Consider the following 14,209-nt stretch of genomic DNA (forward strand, 5'->3'; position numbering starts at 1 on the left):
TTTGTCTTGATCTTTTTAGGACAATAAATTATTACTTTCTCACCCCACTAGGGATTCATAAAGATCAATAAATGCTTTTGTGCTAATACTATAATGTTAGTGCTAATGCATTAGTACAATGTAATACACTAATCTACATAAATTAAATGTTTATTTACATTATAAGTACATGTGTAACTATAATACCTAAAATACCATGAGGATGAAGAGCATAAGAAAACTCATGAGGAAATGAACAGAAGTTTTCAGCACAAGTTTGATTCATGTGCAGCAAACACAGCTCAGGGCCACTCCCTGTATGCACAGTATTGGGGAGCTTCCCTTTGAATGAGTATCCTCTAGTCTGTGCCCTAAGTACTGTGCCTCCCAACCTGTCCCAAGGTTAATAATGTTCTCTTAGTTCTGTTCCCCGAGTACAGTTCCTAGGCTTTGAATAAGTGGTGTGCAGAGAGGGCTGCTTTGGCATTGAGTAGCCGGTGGGTTGAGGCCGTGAGCGAGGCCTTTAACTCTCCCCTACAGACCTCTGCCAGGTGTACTGAGAGTACTCTGGAGCAAATAGGGGACTCATTGGAAAATTTGCTTTTTCAAGTGGGTGGATGTACAAGAATAGCCTTTTTTATCTGCTAGGAAAGCCTTGTGAAGCCAGGTAGTGGAGAATACTAGCTCCAAAAGAAAGTTGAGGGAATGAGGCTCTGCCTCATGGATTCATCATGGGGATTACGATTTCAGGGGAGAGCAGTGGATGTTGTCTCCTGGACTTCAGCAAGGCTTTCAACACTGAAACACTGTCTCCCACAAAATCCTCATAGGCAAACTCAGGAATTGTGAGCTGGATTAATGGACAGTAAGGTGGGTTGAGAACTGGCTGAGTGGCAGATCCCTGAGGGTCATGATCAGCAGCACTGGGACTCTTTGGAGCCCTGTCACTGGTGGTGTCCCCCAGGACTCAGCACTGGGCCCCGATTTACCTAATTCATCAGTGACTTGGATGAAGGGCAGAGGCCTTCTCAGCAGTTCCCTGCAGACACAAAGCCAGGAGGGGTGGCCCATAGCCCAGGGTGTTGTGCAGCCCTCAGAAGGGCCTGGACAGGCTGGAGAGAAGCTTAGAGAGGGACCCTCTGAAATTCAGCAAAGGCAAACGCAGGTCCTGCTCCCAGGGAGGAACACCCCCCTGAGCTCTTGGACAGCAGCTCTGTGCAGAAGGACCTGGGGGTCCTGGTGGAAAACAAGCTGTCCATGACCAGCAGTGGCCAAGAAGGCCAGTGGGATCCTGGGCTGCATTTGGAACAGCACTGCCAGCAGGTTGAGGGAAATGATCCTGCCCCTCTACTCAGCCCTGGTGAGGCACATCTGGAGTGTTCAGTTCCTCAGGACAAGAGAGACTTGGAGCTCCTGGAGCAGGTCCTGCAGAGGGCTAGAGGTTATTAAGGAGCTGGAGCATCTCACTTAGGAGGAAAGGCTGAGGCAGTCTGGCCTGTTCAGCCTCGAGAAGAGATGAATGAGAGGGGACCTTATCAATGTCTACAGGTGTGTGCCAGGAGGGTGTCAGAGGATGGAGCCAGGCCTTTCTCAGTGGTGCCAAGCAATAGGACAAGGGGCAATGGGCAGAAACTGATGCACAGAAGTTCCACCTGAACACGAGGAAGAACATCTTTACTGTGCAGGTGACTGAGCACTGGAACAGGCTGCCCAGAGAGGGTGTGGAGTCTCCCTCAGTGGAAATATTCAGGATCTATCTGGACACAGCTCTCTGCCATGTGCTCTGGGATGGCCCTGAAGGTTGAACCAGAAGACCCACTGTGACCCCTTCCAAGCTTGCCCATTTCAGGATCTGTGATTTGTCAATGAGCTTTAAACTGGCTAACTTGGGTTGGATTTTATTTGGAATGGTAAATAATACACTAGTAATCTGACAGCCTGTTATAATCAATCTGTGCTTCAAACATACATGTTCCTGAGCTGTCCAAAGAAAAGGCAGTAATATTTCTTACTATAAATACAAAGTACAGCACTTTCCTTAGCCTTTTTGAATTTGTTAGAAAAACGTATTCTAGTATATGCAAACTAGTAATTTTGAAAATTACTCCAAATTTTGTTGCAAAGCAAATGCCCATGATGGAAAATTTCAATTTCGACAAAGAGCTAAAGGCTAAAATTTAGTGAACTGTGAAGAAAAAATTATAAGGTCTAGCAAGCCTAAATAATGGGCAACCTTAGTAATAGGTGGCATTTGCCTATTAACATAGAACACAGCTTGGAAATAGTATCTGTCCTATTTCTTCTGGCTTCTCTAGTCATGTTTTTACAGAAAGTGTATTATTTTCCAAAGCTTATTAATCAATTCTGATTTTGTTGCAGCAGAATGAAGGCAGGAATCTCATGCTCTGTATCCTCAAATTGCTTGGCATGTCTAACCTACATATCAGCTTTATAGCCATCTTTTGATATTCCACTGGAATTTAACAAATGAAGCAGAGATTAATATTAATGAAAAAATAAAAATTTCCATACATTTGTTGTCTGTTTTCATCAGGTGTCAGACATTACAGTGAGAGACGCCAATTTAAGAATCTAGACAGATTTAGGTAATTTCCTTGAAGCTTGATGGCTATAATTAAATTAATTCTGGGAATCTGCACTGGCACTTCTACCATACTGTGATTGTGGCCTCCAAGTTCCTAGTTATAAAGTTTTTAATGTTTTCTCTGCCACCTAGAACTGTGTGGGGACCAAATTCATGTTAATTTTGTGGCTGCAGTGCTGAAGAAGGATTTGCAGAGGGGAAGGCCTGGCTGTCTCCAAAAGCCACCCGTAATACTCTCTGTGCTGAACCACATGTAAGTGTCAATAAGCATACTTGGGAGCATGGGGGCAGCATAGTTGGCCAGGTAGGGCAGTAAATTTAGGGAGCCACCACCCTGTGTGGCACCCTGCCTTTGAAAATAGCAGTGTAATAAATAATGCATGCTGGTGTGTCGACCAAGCTAGCTTCACCCTGTCCAGACCTGTTGGTACAATGTGCTTTTCTGTCTGTCTGGAAGTATTCTGCGTCTTAGCGACCAAAGCTGTCTCTGCCCTTAGGAGCTGAAACAGAAAGGGCCAACAGTCACACAAACAGAAAGTGACATTCCAGCCTCAATACCACATTGGAACCATTTATCTTCTGCTTTTGCTGATGTCCTTTTTAGCAATAGGAATATTCTGCTTTTCTTGTCTATGCTGAGATTCAGTGGTCATATCATTCTGGTGCTTCTGCAGCATATAGATGAATTTCAGTGGGATTCTTTAATCTCTCATGTTCTGCTCTGTGGCGCAATGTAAGACTTGGGTTTCTTCCTAAAGATACCCTTCCTAGGAAGGAAAGTGTTCTTTACTGCTTGCTAGTTCTTTGCTTCTTAGCTTTTCCTGTTCTGGACTGATTGTTCATGCTGATATCATGCTATGGCATCATTTTGGTGATGAAAGCTATAAATACTCATCAAGACATGACCTGGTATGCAAATACTTGGACTCAGTGACATGAACGCTTAGAGAAATCTTGTAAGTGCTAGGTCTATCAAAATAGTTTCCTAGCTGTCTGCAGGGACAACTTCAACCCTTGGTGTTGTAACTGCAAGACAATGAAGATCTCCAAGATGGGTATTTACAGTCTTCCTTCTTCCTCAGGGACAACTTTCTTTGATATGTGAGACTCAATGATAGCCATGGAACTTGACCTAACCTGGGTAAGAAATAATTGAATCTTCCCAAGCAACACTTGCACACAGGTGCACCTTATCTATGTGAACAAAAGGAACTTAGTTTTTAATTGGTGTTAGTGTGGATGATAGGAACAAAGGTGACATTCCTTGAGTCTGAGATCCATTATTTATCTTGAAATCAGGTGCAGCATAAATAGTATTCGTGAAATATTTCCCCTACATTGACAATGAGCCTTGATTAATAATTAATAGTATCTCTGGATGTTGAAGGACAATTAATTTCCTGTGCTTGGTAAATCTAGCACTGAGAACTCCTGTCAGCATCTGTCAGGGAAAGATTTATGATGAGACTTGGGATCAAAAATGGGCAAAGACTAGAAAATTCACTTCACACAGACCACTGAACAGTCACTGAATAATAATATTGAGCATTTCTCGGTTTATGCATACAAATTAATGAAACCTCAGAACCTGCCCACATTTTAGTGCATTTTTAACTGTTTCCATGTTGGTGAAATGTTGACTAGTGAAATAATGAGAAACAGATGAGGCTTCCTATTTTCATTTGAGCACCTGGTTTCCTGCTCAGGTTCACAGTTGCAGGCTGGAGGAGTAACTCACACGTGGTCAAGGAAAACTTTGGACTGAGCATGTCCACTAATTCTCTGCCCTGCTAACCTGCATATAGCTGAACTTTCATACTCAAACCCATATACCCACACACTGATTATTTTTTCCCTCATTTTGTTTCTTACCTACTCTCAAATGCCCAGAGAAGCTGAAAGACCAATAGACCCCCCCTTTCATGCATTTTTCAGGATTCTCAATGCATAAAAGTAAGGATTGAGCTCATCACATGGGCTCACCCAGTCTACCTCCCTGTCAGCACAGGGTTATTCCACACCATCCATCTCCTAATATTATTTCCAGACTAATTTTAATTTAGGACATTCCTGCTTTTCCCTTCTCCCCATTCTAATTATGATCTCCCTATCTACCTGAAATAACCTCCATTTAAAAAAATAAAATAAAAATGAAGGGATGGTCTTAAAAAAACAACTACAAAGAAATCAATCCCTCATCCATTACCAGGTTTTTCTTTTGTTCTGGAGCCACGCGTGTAACCCGGTTAGACCTGTTCTCTTTGAATGCCGAGGACTGAGCTGGCCTTATGCAAACGCTCTCAACCTCATCTTGCTTGTTGTCGTTGCAGATCCAATCAAATGAACAGGAAGTGACCTAAGGAATTCCCCTATTGGCTGCCTGAGTGTTCAGCAAAATGTTTTAAAATTAGTATCACATCCATTTATCTTCACTCCTGGGAGTCTTTAGTTGACATAACCTAGTACCTGTGCTTACCCAACCTACTGTTCTGTAGACAGTTTTCCCATTGCCTCAGTTCAGGATTTCCACTCCAGAATCTTCAGCTAAATGAGGTAAGGTGTTTGGGGTATTTATTTCTTTTCTTAAATGCACTTCCTTTAAAATAACACCAGTGACAATAATTAAAAAAAGAAAAAAAATTGTCTGCTGGACTCCTGGCCACTATATATACCAAGCCGCTCCCTTTCCAATTTGGAACAGCAGCTAAGGCCATTTATTCAAAAGGCTTTTTAATGTTGCAATAAAGATTTCTGCTTTCTTGGTTTGAACTTGTATCATCTGTTTAAGTATTTCTGTTATGTTGATGTTTGAATGGGGCCAGATCCTGAGAATCTTTTCTATTATGATGATATTCCCGGTCCTAAATCTGCTACTTTTGTCAAGAGAGTGATCATCTGTTCAGTAGGACAAGGGATGAAAAAGTGGACTTTCTCAATACTATGGCGAGTCTTTGTGTCACAGAACTGGAATACACTCCACAATGACTGTGTTCTGGTTCATTTTAGTGATGAGAATGTTGATGGACATGGTGTTTGTAACAAAAAACCCTAAAATACCTTTATAATTTGGCTTGGTTTCAGCCTCAAGGCAGTTTCTTGGCAGTTGTGTGGTGAAGGAGGTTCTGCTGATCTTAGTTTTGTCTAAGCAAAAACGGCACAGAACCCAGCTCAGGCACTGGGTAGGTAAATATAGTGTGAGGCCCACAGTGTTTTTGCTTGTTTAATTTGTTTCTGTTCCAATGGTAATTTTATTTTAATAGAACCAGAAGTGGCCCCTTAAGGTATAGACACAATTGTTAAAGTAGTTGTGGAAGAGAATGAGAAGAAAATATTGCTCCAAATCTGTGCTGATCTGTGTTGTTTTTGTAAAATATGTGTCCTGGACTTAGTGACAAATGTTTGCATTTCACTCTGTGAGACATTTTAGGCACGTACTTGTGTGTATATTGTTATAGAGTTATTCAATTATATCAGTAATGTACTTTTTGATTACTTCCTCTAAAGGCATATGTTATGTTTGCTTCTAAAGTACTATCCTTTCTTTCCTACCTTTGCCATTTTTTAGAACCAAACAACTATTAGAATTGAACAAGCTCATAATGACAGAAATGTACCTTGAGGTAAAAGTTTCATTTAGTCATTTTATTTATACTTGTCTCACTTGGTGCCATGTTAAACAGATCTAACCTGCACCAGTATTTCCTGCAATTTGTGAAAACTTCAGTAAAATTAAAAAATGCGCTCCTTTAATTTTTTCTTCGATAGGAAATTTGCAGGGTGTAGTTTAAGCTGTATGTCTGACATCTATTTTGCGCTGTAGAAAATATCAGAGCTGTAAAATATAGCAGCTTTATATTTCATGCAAATGTAGAAACTAAAGAAAAAGGCTGCAATTAAAACTAGAAAAACAACAGGATTAAGTTGTTTCACTTACAAATATCACAATGACAGTTTAATTCCTACCCAGTACAATTTTCAAAACCAAGTGATTGTTGCAATAGCAACATAAAACTTGCCAGAATTTTCCAGAGATAATTACGTGACTTCAAGTAGAGCATATATTTTAGAAAACTTCCAATCTTGAAAAAAAAATCCAGAAGTCCAGTGATGGGAAATTCCCCATGTTTTTAAGTGTCCCAGCAATTAAATACCATTCTTCTAAAAATATTTTATCTCATTTTCAGTCTGACATGGTCTTGCTTTAACATTCAGCCACCTGATTTTGTTGTCTTTTGATGGTTATTGGGAAGTTCCCCTGGGTAGAAAATTTCTGTTCCTCCTGTAGTTAGCTGGGGACTTGTCCTTTCTTAGCCTAGTCTCTGATAATTGTGGTAGTCTGAGCTCCAAAGCCTGTTCCTTTTCATGGGGAAACTTGCTGTACAGTGAAGGATCTTAACCTGTTTCACTGTAAGCTTTTCCATCCTTTAATCACTCCAATTCTCTCCTCTAATTTTTCAACATTAGCTGTGAAATTTGGATGTCAGGATGGATCAGAGTCTGTAGAGTGCCAAACAGAGGTATTATGAGTCAATATACTGGGAATTCCAGTTCAGGGGTTTATGAAGTATGCCCAAGGCTTTCTTAGAGCAGCCATCCTCCAGACACCCTTCTCCCCCTTGAGCACTGGTCCTGTATGCAGACACTAGGTTATCATTAGCAGAGTCAATGTTCCCTTGCGTTTAGCATTTCTATTTTTTTTCTGCTCCAACTTTCACTTGGAAAGCCTATAACAGTGGTAAAAATACATATTTTCCCCAAGTCCTGATAATAAAGGCTCTCATATCAGATCAGAATATCTCTTTGCTTGCCCCAGCACAAGTTAGGTCGCGCTTCACAGCCACCTATAATGTGAGAACCATATATTTAGCCCAGTCGTGGTGAGATCAGGTAGTAGAATGTGGTCTGCTTTACACGGGATATTATTACCTTCTTGTCACCTGAGAAAATATGCTGTGGTATTGCCACAGTAATTTCCTTATTACTTTAGATATTCTCGGGGTGTTGTGGGTTATCAGCAGTGGTGGAAACAGAAAATGGGACAGTTGGATGGAAACAGACAATAGGACAGTTGGACAAGTGAAAAATTAAATGATTTGGCTCCCACTCAACTTCCTTAATTTTTTTTCATTCCTTGTGAATTTTCTTGTTAACATCTGTACTTTTTCTGTCTGGAAAGTGCAAGGTAGCAAGCTGCAGTGGAAAGACATGAAACTAAAAAAATAATCATCCAGAAACCCAGATGGAGAGAGATTAGAGAGCAAAAAGAGGGATTTCTGTATGTGTGTCTGTGTTCGGGCAGCAGGAACATGTTAGTCTGTTGCGTGTCCCACAGCAATTTGCACCAAACTCCCTTGTGAGGATGGAATTTCTACACCTGCTGAAAAAGTGTGTATTTATGTACAATTCTCACAGAAAAGGATTAATGATTTTATTGACTCAGCAAACTCAGAGAACTGCCCACGAGCCATGACACCTTTCCAGAATCAGCACTTAGCTTTCTTTCCTTGTTCGCCCCTTCCACACTTTTTATAAATACGTTTAACTTAGTGACAAGACCAAGCCAGGAAAACTTCTCGCTAACCATAATGTAGCCTGGATCTGTTCTGTGGAGTCTACAGTCACCTGCTTTCTGTTGCTGAGTCTACAGTCACCTGCTTTCTGTTGCTGTTAGCTTGTTCAGATTCAATCCCCACAAAATTGTCTGACCTCTTTCTGCAATACTGTGAATACCATCTCTGTGAACTGGGGCAATGACCTACTGGTTGGAAAGTGGGTGCTCCAGGACAGACCTGTCTGGCTTAAAAATTTGTCAGTTTGCTGAGATAAAGATACAGATGAGATGAATGACCCTTTCTTAATCTGAGGTCAATGTGCCCACCCTTTGTAGGATTTTCTGGTCTTACAGGGCTCTCTTTCTCATCAGCCTTCCAACAGCTGTAAAGTAGATATTCTTGTTGAGGTATAGGCATTCCTGCAACAAGCAGCACATAAAAAGAAAACGGCCACAAAGTTAGTCGTCATTTGTCATTCCTAATGACACAGAATATTAGGATGTGGTAGAACGAAATGTAAAGGCTTTTTTTTTTCATGTCCACAAGGAAATGAACAAAAACACTTTTTTTTCCAGCTAGCATAGTTTGTGATGTGTAATGAAGTAAAGTAACTGTCCCATCTCACAGCTTCACTACCACTGAATTTCAGCCATAAACTCATGGGATTTTATTCCTAATGATAAGTGCCTTGTGAGCGTTGGTGAAGTTCAACACCATCTTCAGCAAAGTGCTCTGGCTTCAGCCGCTCAGCCGGTGTCCAAGGGCCCTTCAAGATCTCTAACCACAAATGGCTGCATCTCTCCCTCACTGTCCCTGCCTCAGCACACTCTGCAGCTTACATGGGTTATGGTCTCTGATGATCCCAGGAAGGTATTTCAGGAAGTGTTCAAGAAAATGGTACATTGTAGACTTGGTAACAGAAGCTCACAACACTGCTGATCTAAAGGCTAAGCAAAGAAGGATTTGTTCTCACAGGTGGTATACAAAAAAGTAAGGATTTATTTTTGTTTTTGAGGAAGTGATCAGGAGTCTTACTATAAGAGCTCCTTTGAGTTCTACTGGGAATGCAGTTTGCACCAAATCCCTCATGAATGCCTAGAATACTTGGGGCGTTTGTTGGTCATTGGTCTACAGACGGGTGAGAATGAGTAAACACGGAGTCATGGAGCCAGTGGAGCAATCGAGTGGCATTTGGCATTTTGCATGTCTCCTTCTGAGGAAGAGCCCTCAAAGGCTGCCTTTCCAAAAGCTGACATTGCACATGGTTATCATTACCTATTCCTCTGCTGATCTTGTGAAATGTGCTTCACAGGAAAGAGTATGAGATCTAGTAGACAGAACACCCAACTGGAGCTGGGTAATCACTGGTTATAGACCAAATAGGTGGGGTAATAAAAGAGAATTGCTTTGTGGTGGTGGAAAAAAAGTAATTTTTCCTAAAGGAGCTACAAAAATGTGGAATAAAAGTTCCTGCCTATTATGGAGGAAGAATACAGACATAAATATTTTAGATATTTTCTCAACTCGCAATCCGATGTTGCCAGGATAGTCTCCTGAGCCCCTGTAAGTCTGTAAGGATTAAGCAACAATGTGTAAAAATGTATTCTATTGCCTAAATTAGCAGTGCCATCACAAGAATAATTGGTTTTGTTTTTTAAAACCATTCTAGGTGTTCTTTCATTTAGCAGCGAGCAGTTATTTATGTTACTATATAGTTAAAGAACCCTTGTGAAACTGCACAAGATGCTGTGGTCAGGAATCAGACTAAGTCCATGATATAGTGATTACCCCCAAACTTTCTTAATGATTTTTACTGCAACATGTAATTATTATTACACAATAGTTTAAAAGCTTGCATCTTGATGATGCACTTTCAAAGTATGCTTGGTTAAGCAAATTGTCTCATAGATTGGAGGGGCTTTATCAGGGAGTCAAATTCTGACACACTCAAGGGTGCTGTTCTCATCTCTTTTGCAGTGAGATCTAACATAGTACTCACATAAAAGACTTAATATTCCCAGGCACCTGGCCTGACAGAGGAAGATGAAAAAGTTTTAGAAGACTGAATTAATAGGTAGTTAGATGAGTAAGATATCCTTATAGACTTATCAAAATTGGAATGTACAAAATGAAATAGATGCAGGTTTTTCTACATTTAGTGACTCGCAAATATCGTTACCCTCTCTAAGACTTTTAATGATGGAGCTGTAATACTTTGTAACAACAGGTAGAAACTTCCTTTCCTTCTTTAAAATCTTGAATATATTTGGACGAGAGTCAATCCCATAAATTTCTTTGTCTGTCTGTTGCTGATTCCAACATTCATAACAAACACCTCGCTCTAAGTAAGTGGAATTATAGATTAATTTAGGCTGGAAAAGATCTCTAGGATCATTGAGTCCTACCATTAACTCAGCACTGCTGAGTCTATCACTAAACAAAGTCCCTAAGCGCCATATCTATGAGTATTTTAAATATCTCCAGGTGTGGAGACCCTACCACTTCCCTGGGCAGCCAGTTCTAATGCCTGCTAACATTTTTGGTGAAGAAATGTTTCCTAATATTCAGTTAAAACTCCCCTGGTGTAACTGGAGGCCATGTTCTCTCATGCTGTCACTTGTCACCTGAGAAAAGAGACTGACACCAAGACTTCTTTTCAGGTAGTTGTGCAGTGTGATAAAGTCTCCTCTGAGCCTTTTTTTCACCAGGCTAAAAAACCCCAGTTCCCTCAAATGCTCCTCATAAGACTTGCAAATCCCTTATCTCCTTCACAGGCTTTCGTCTTGTAACTTTTAAAAGAGGAATTCAAATATTTTTTCCCCAGTTCCAACCAATTCTGTTTTCTAATCTGCATAGCTCCTTGATTTAAAAATCCTTTAAAATGTGCAGCTATAGGTATTTGGCATGTCTGTTTGTGTCAGTAGGTATGAGTGGCTGGCATTGTCTTGTAAAGAGAGAGGGGCTTTTCATGCCAGGAGTCCCAGACAGAGATGCTTTCCACTTCCATGCCTGCAGGTTTTGCCCCGTGCTGCAGTAGGTTTTTTTTTGCAGGAACAAGTGCATGGCCTGAGAGCTAGGGTGCCCAGGGCTGCCCTTCCCCAAACTGTGGACCATGAGCAGCAGATCAAAGCATCAGCCTTCCTTATGCTATGAAACATCTTAAATCTTTAAAAATCTAATGAAGATTTAATCATTAAAGATAAAAAGAAAAGAAGAAAAAACTCCCAAGCGCCTGCAAATAGCTGTTATAAGGATCTCTGATAATACTCCTTTCTCAGAACATTGTTAAAATAGGTATAATTCCATGGTAAAAAAATCTGCTTTTGAGGAAAATAGTTGTTTGAAATAGTCTGGAAATATTTTCATTGGTTTTGTTGGGAAATCTCTTCCAGTTACATTGATGACTGAGATACACAGCAGTACAGGGGAGCAAAAAGAACTGGAGGAAGCAAAGTTCTTTTTCTGATTTCTTACTCCTCCAACCTCCCTCCCAGAGGGACCAGCTATATACTCTGCAGTTGCTGTAAGACCTGGCATTCTTGTGCCACAGACAGATACTTGAAGATGATATTTTATTCTGTTTTACTGGTTGCAGGATTATGGTGTGTTGAAGAAAAATTACTTGTCCTGGTTAGTCAGTCTGACTAACTAAAAGGCAAAAAATTAACGAGAGAGGGAAAAAAAAGGAGAAATAATTTAAAAACGTAAAATAAAAGAAATAAGGAGGAAGATGAAGAATAGAGATGTTCAGTGACAAAGAATGAACAGGATCACAAACTTCACATCCTAGCTTGGTTTTGAGGCTGCCTGCATTTCAGGATTAGCGTGGTTGGGCTCTGAAGAGTGTTCCCTGGTCACCATGTGCACAGCAGCCATGTTAGGTAAGTTTATTGCTCCCAGCGCAGCTGCTCCGGGGTGATTTTACTGCCTGTGTACCTCAGTTTTATGCTTCACATTTCTTTCACAAACACACAAAAGAGTTGCACATTTGATGCTTGAACAACTTGAATATACGTTTTTACATGTCGGTTGATTCCCTGTTGCCAGGGAACTTTCTTTTAAAAATTCCTTTCTTTCATTGTGATTAAACCAGAAAATAAAAATAACCCAAAACCCAGCCAACAAAAAAAAAATTCTAAACCACACAAGCAAACAAAACCCAACCAACCAACCAACCAAAAAACCCAAACAAACAAACAAATAAACAAAAAGGAAGGAAGGAGGGAAGGAAGGAAAAACCCCTGTAGAAATAGCCACAGTCCACAGAACAGAAATTTTGAATTTCAGCCAGCTCTGCTTAGGAATTCCTAGCTCATTTTCAGGATCATACATAGGTCAAGGGTAGCTTTTTTGATTTAATACTTCAAGTGTAGGTTTAATTGTTTGGCTAACTTATCATTCAAATCTCTACTAGTCATAATAGCCATGATGCATAGAAGAATCTTGTTTTCAGTCTGAACAGGTCTCTTTTTTTTTCCTTTAGAATTCTTTCTCTTGTTGAATACCTTCTCTCTGCCCTCAAAAAAACCACATTCAACCTAACTCATCTGCATGTTGAAAGATTTCCCAGAGACGTGATACAATGGATAGCAATGGGGCTTGAGCTGGAAGATATGAGTTGGACTGACTTCCCCATTGACTTGTTACATGTCTTAAGTGAATAATTTCAGCTCAGTATCTCAGTTTTCCTATTTGTTATGTGGATGCCCTGCTGGTTCCGTCCTTCATTTCTAGGTTTTGTGCTATTTACTGCCGTGTCTGTGTGTGTGGACTCTTCCATTTGTGCTCCATGGTTGTCGGTGTTTCAGTTCGTCCATCACCATAGATGCTATTAGAGTAGAGGAGCCCTGCAGGCTTAATTTTCAGAAGAACTTAGAAGTAGCTCAGTTCCCAGCTGAGTACCTACTTCTCATGGACTCAGTGTTGTTTTTTTTTTTCCTGTGAAATAGTAAATTAAGAGATGGAGTGTGTGTGGGTTCATATGGGAAAGCAAACCCTCCCAGTCTTTGAAGTTTATCTCTCAAGAAAGTTACTTTACTGTTTACACTTAATTTGCTGCTTTTTCCTAGTAATTTTTGAACCATCATGTCTTAGCTGCTTTTTCTTTGTGCAATTTGCATGATACTTCTGACTTCAGTCCTAGAACAGAGCGTTGCTTTGACTGGCTCCATTGACAGAAAAGAATAGCATTGAGCTCTTTTCTGACACCAGGATATTCTGTAGCAAAGGACAGTTTGTGAAACAGGAGAGAGTTCACATAAGAATTGAAAGAGCACATTTGTACAAAACACAGTGGGAAAAGCTCTACTGTCAAACCAGCCCCGGCTGTTGAGGCAGATGCCTGCCTTTGCTTTTTTTGTTTATATTCCAACAAATCAAAGCTGACCTGTGTTGTTATCGGAGTAGAGCAGCAGGTGCAAAAAAATAACGCTGCTGCCAACTCAAACGAAAGGGTAAGACTAATACCCTCTGGGAGGTATTGAGGAGATAACAGAGAGCCATGCCAGCAACTGAATTAACGGCTCTATTTACGGTGGGTTTTACTTAATAACCTGCTCCTAACACTGACACATAAATACTCCATTGTATTGTTTAACACAACCACTGGAGAAATCAATGGAAACAGGATGGGCAGCTCTTGCTGTGCCAGGTGAGAAGGAGCGACACCACGGAAGCGTTGCTCTTCTAACCACAGGCAGGAGGGAGACGAGGAAGGTGGGAAGGTGTTCTTGGCTTTTACAGAGGTGGGGAGACATCGTTTCCCACAACTTCTTGACTTACCTATAGAAAGTGGCTACAGAGCAAGGAAACCTCATTCCCCTATTTTCTGTTTGCTTTAATAAAGGCAGTGAACATAAATAGGTGATGACATATATGTAAAGTACTGTCCCAGTGACATGTGGCTCTGGGAGGCTCACAATCCTGGGAGCAAGGGAGAAGTGAGCCTGCTGCTATACCAGTGGTACAGCAGACAGCCCTTGTGCAGCCACTGGAATGGGATGCCAGGGAAGTGGTCTTGCAAACTCTTACTCTGGTTTCAACAATTACAATATGAAGAAACTGCAAGGACACA

At 40.7% G+C, this 14,209-nt stretch overlaps 1 protein-coding gene across 1 annotated transcript in view; it reads left to right on the forward strand.

The window, feature by feature from the left end:
- The first annotated feature begins 4,975 nt into the window (after positions 1-4,975).
- The window catches only part of EHF (ETS homologous factor), a 34,376-nt gene continuing 25,142 nt past the window's right edge, over positions 4,976-14,209 (forward strand). The window contains exon 1 of the mRNA XM_009102163.4: positions 4,976-5,137. The gene's annotated coding sequence lies outside the window, so the exon portion shown is untranslated. The remainder of the gene's footprint in view (positions 5,138-14,209) is intronic.

The sequence above is a fragment of the Serinus canaria genome, chromosome 5 (assembly GCF_022539315.1).
Source record: "Serinus canaria isolate serCan28SL12 chromosome 5, serCan2020, whole genome shotgun sequence".
Taxonomy (NCBI): domain Eukaryota; kingdom Metazoa; phylum Chordata; class Aves; order Passeriformes; family Fringillidae; genus Serinus; species Serinus canaria.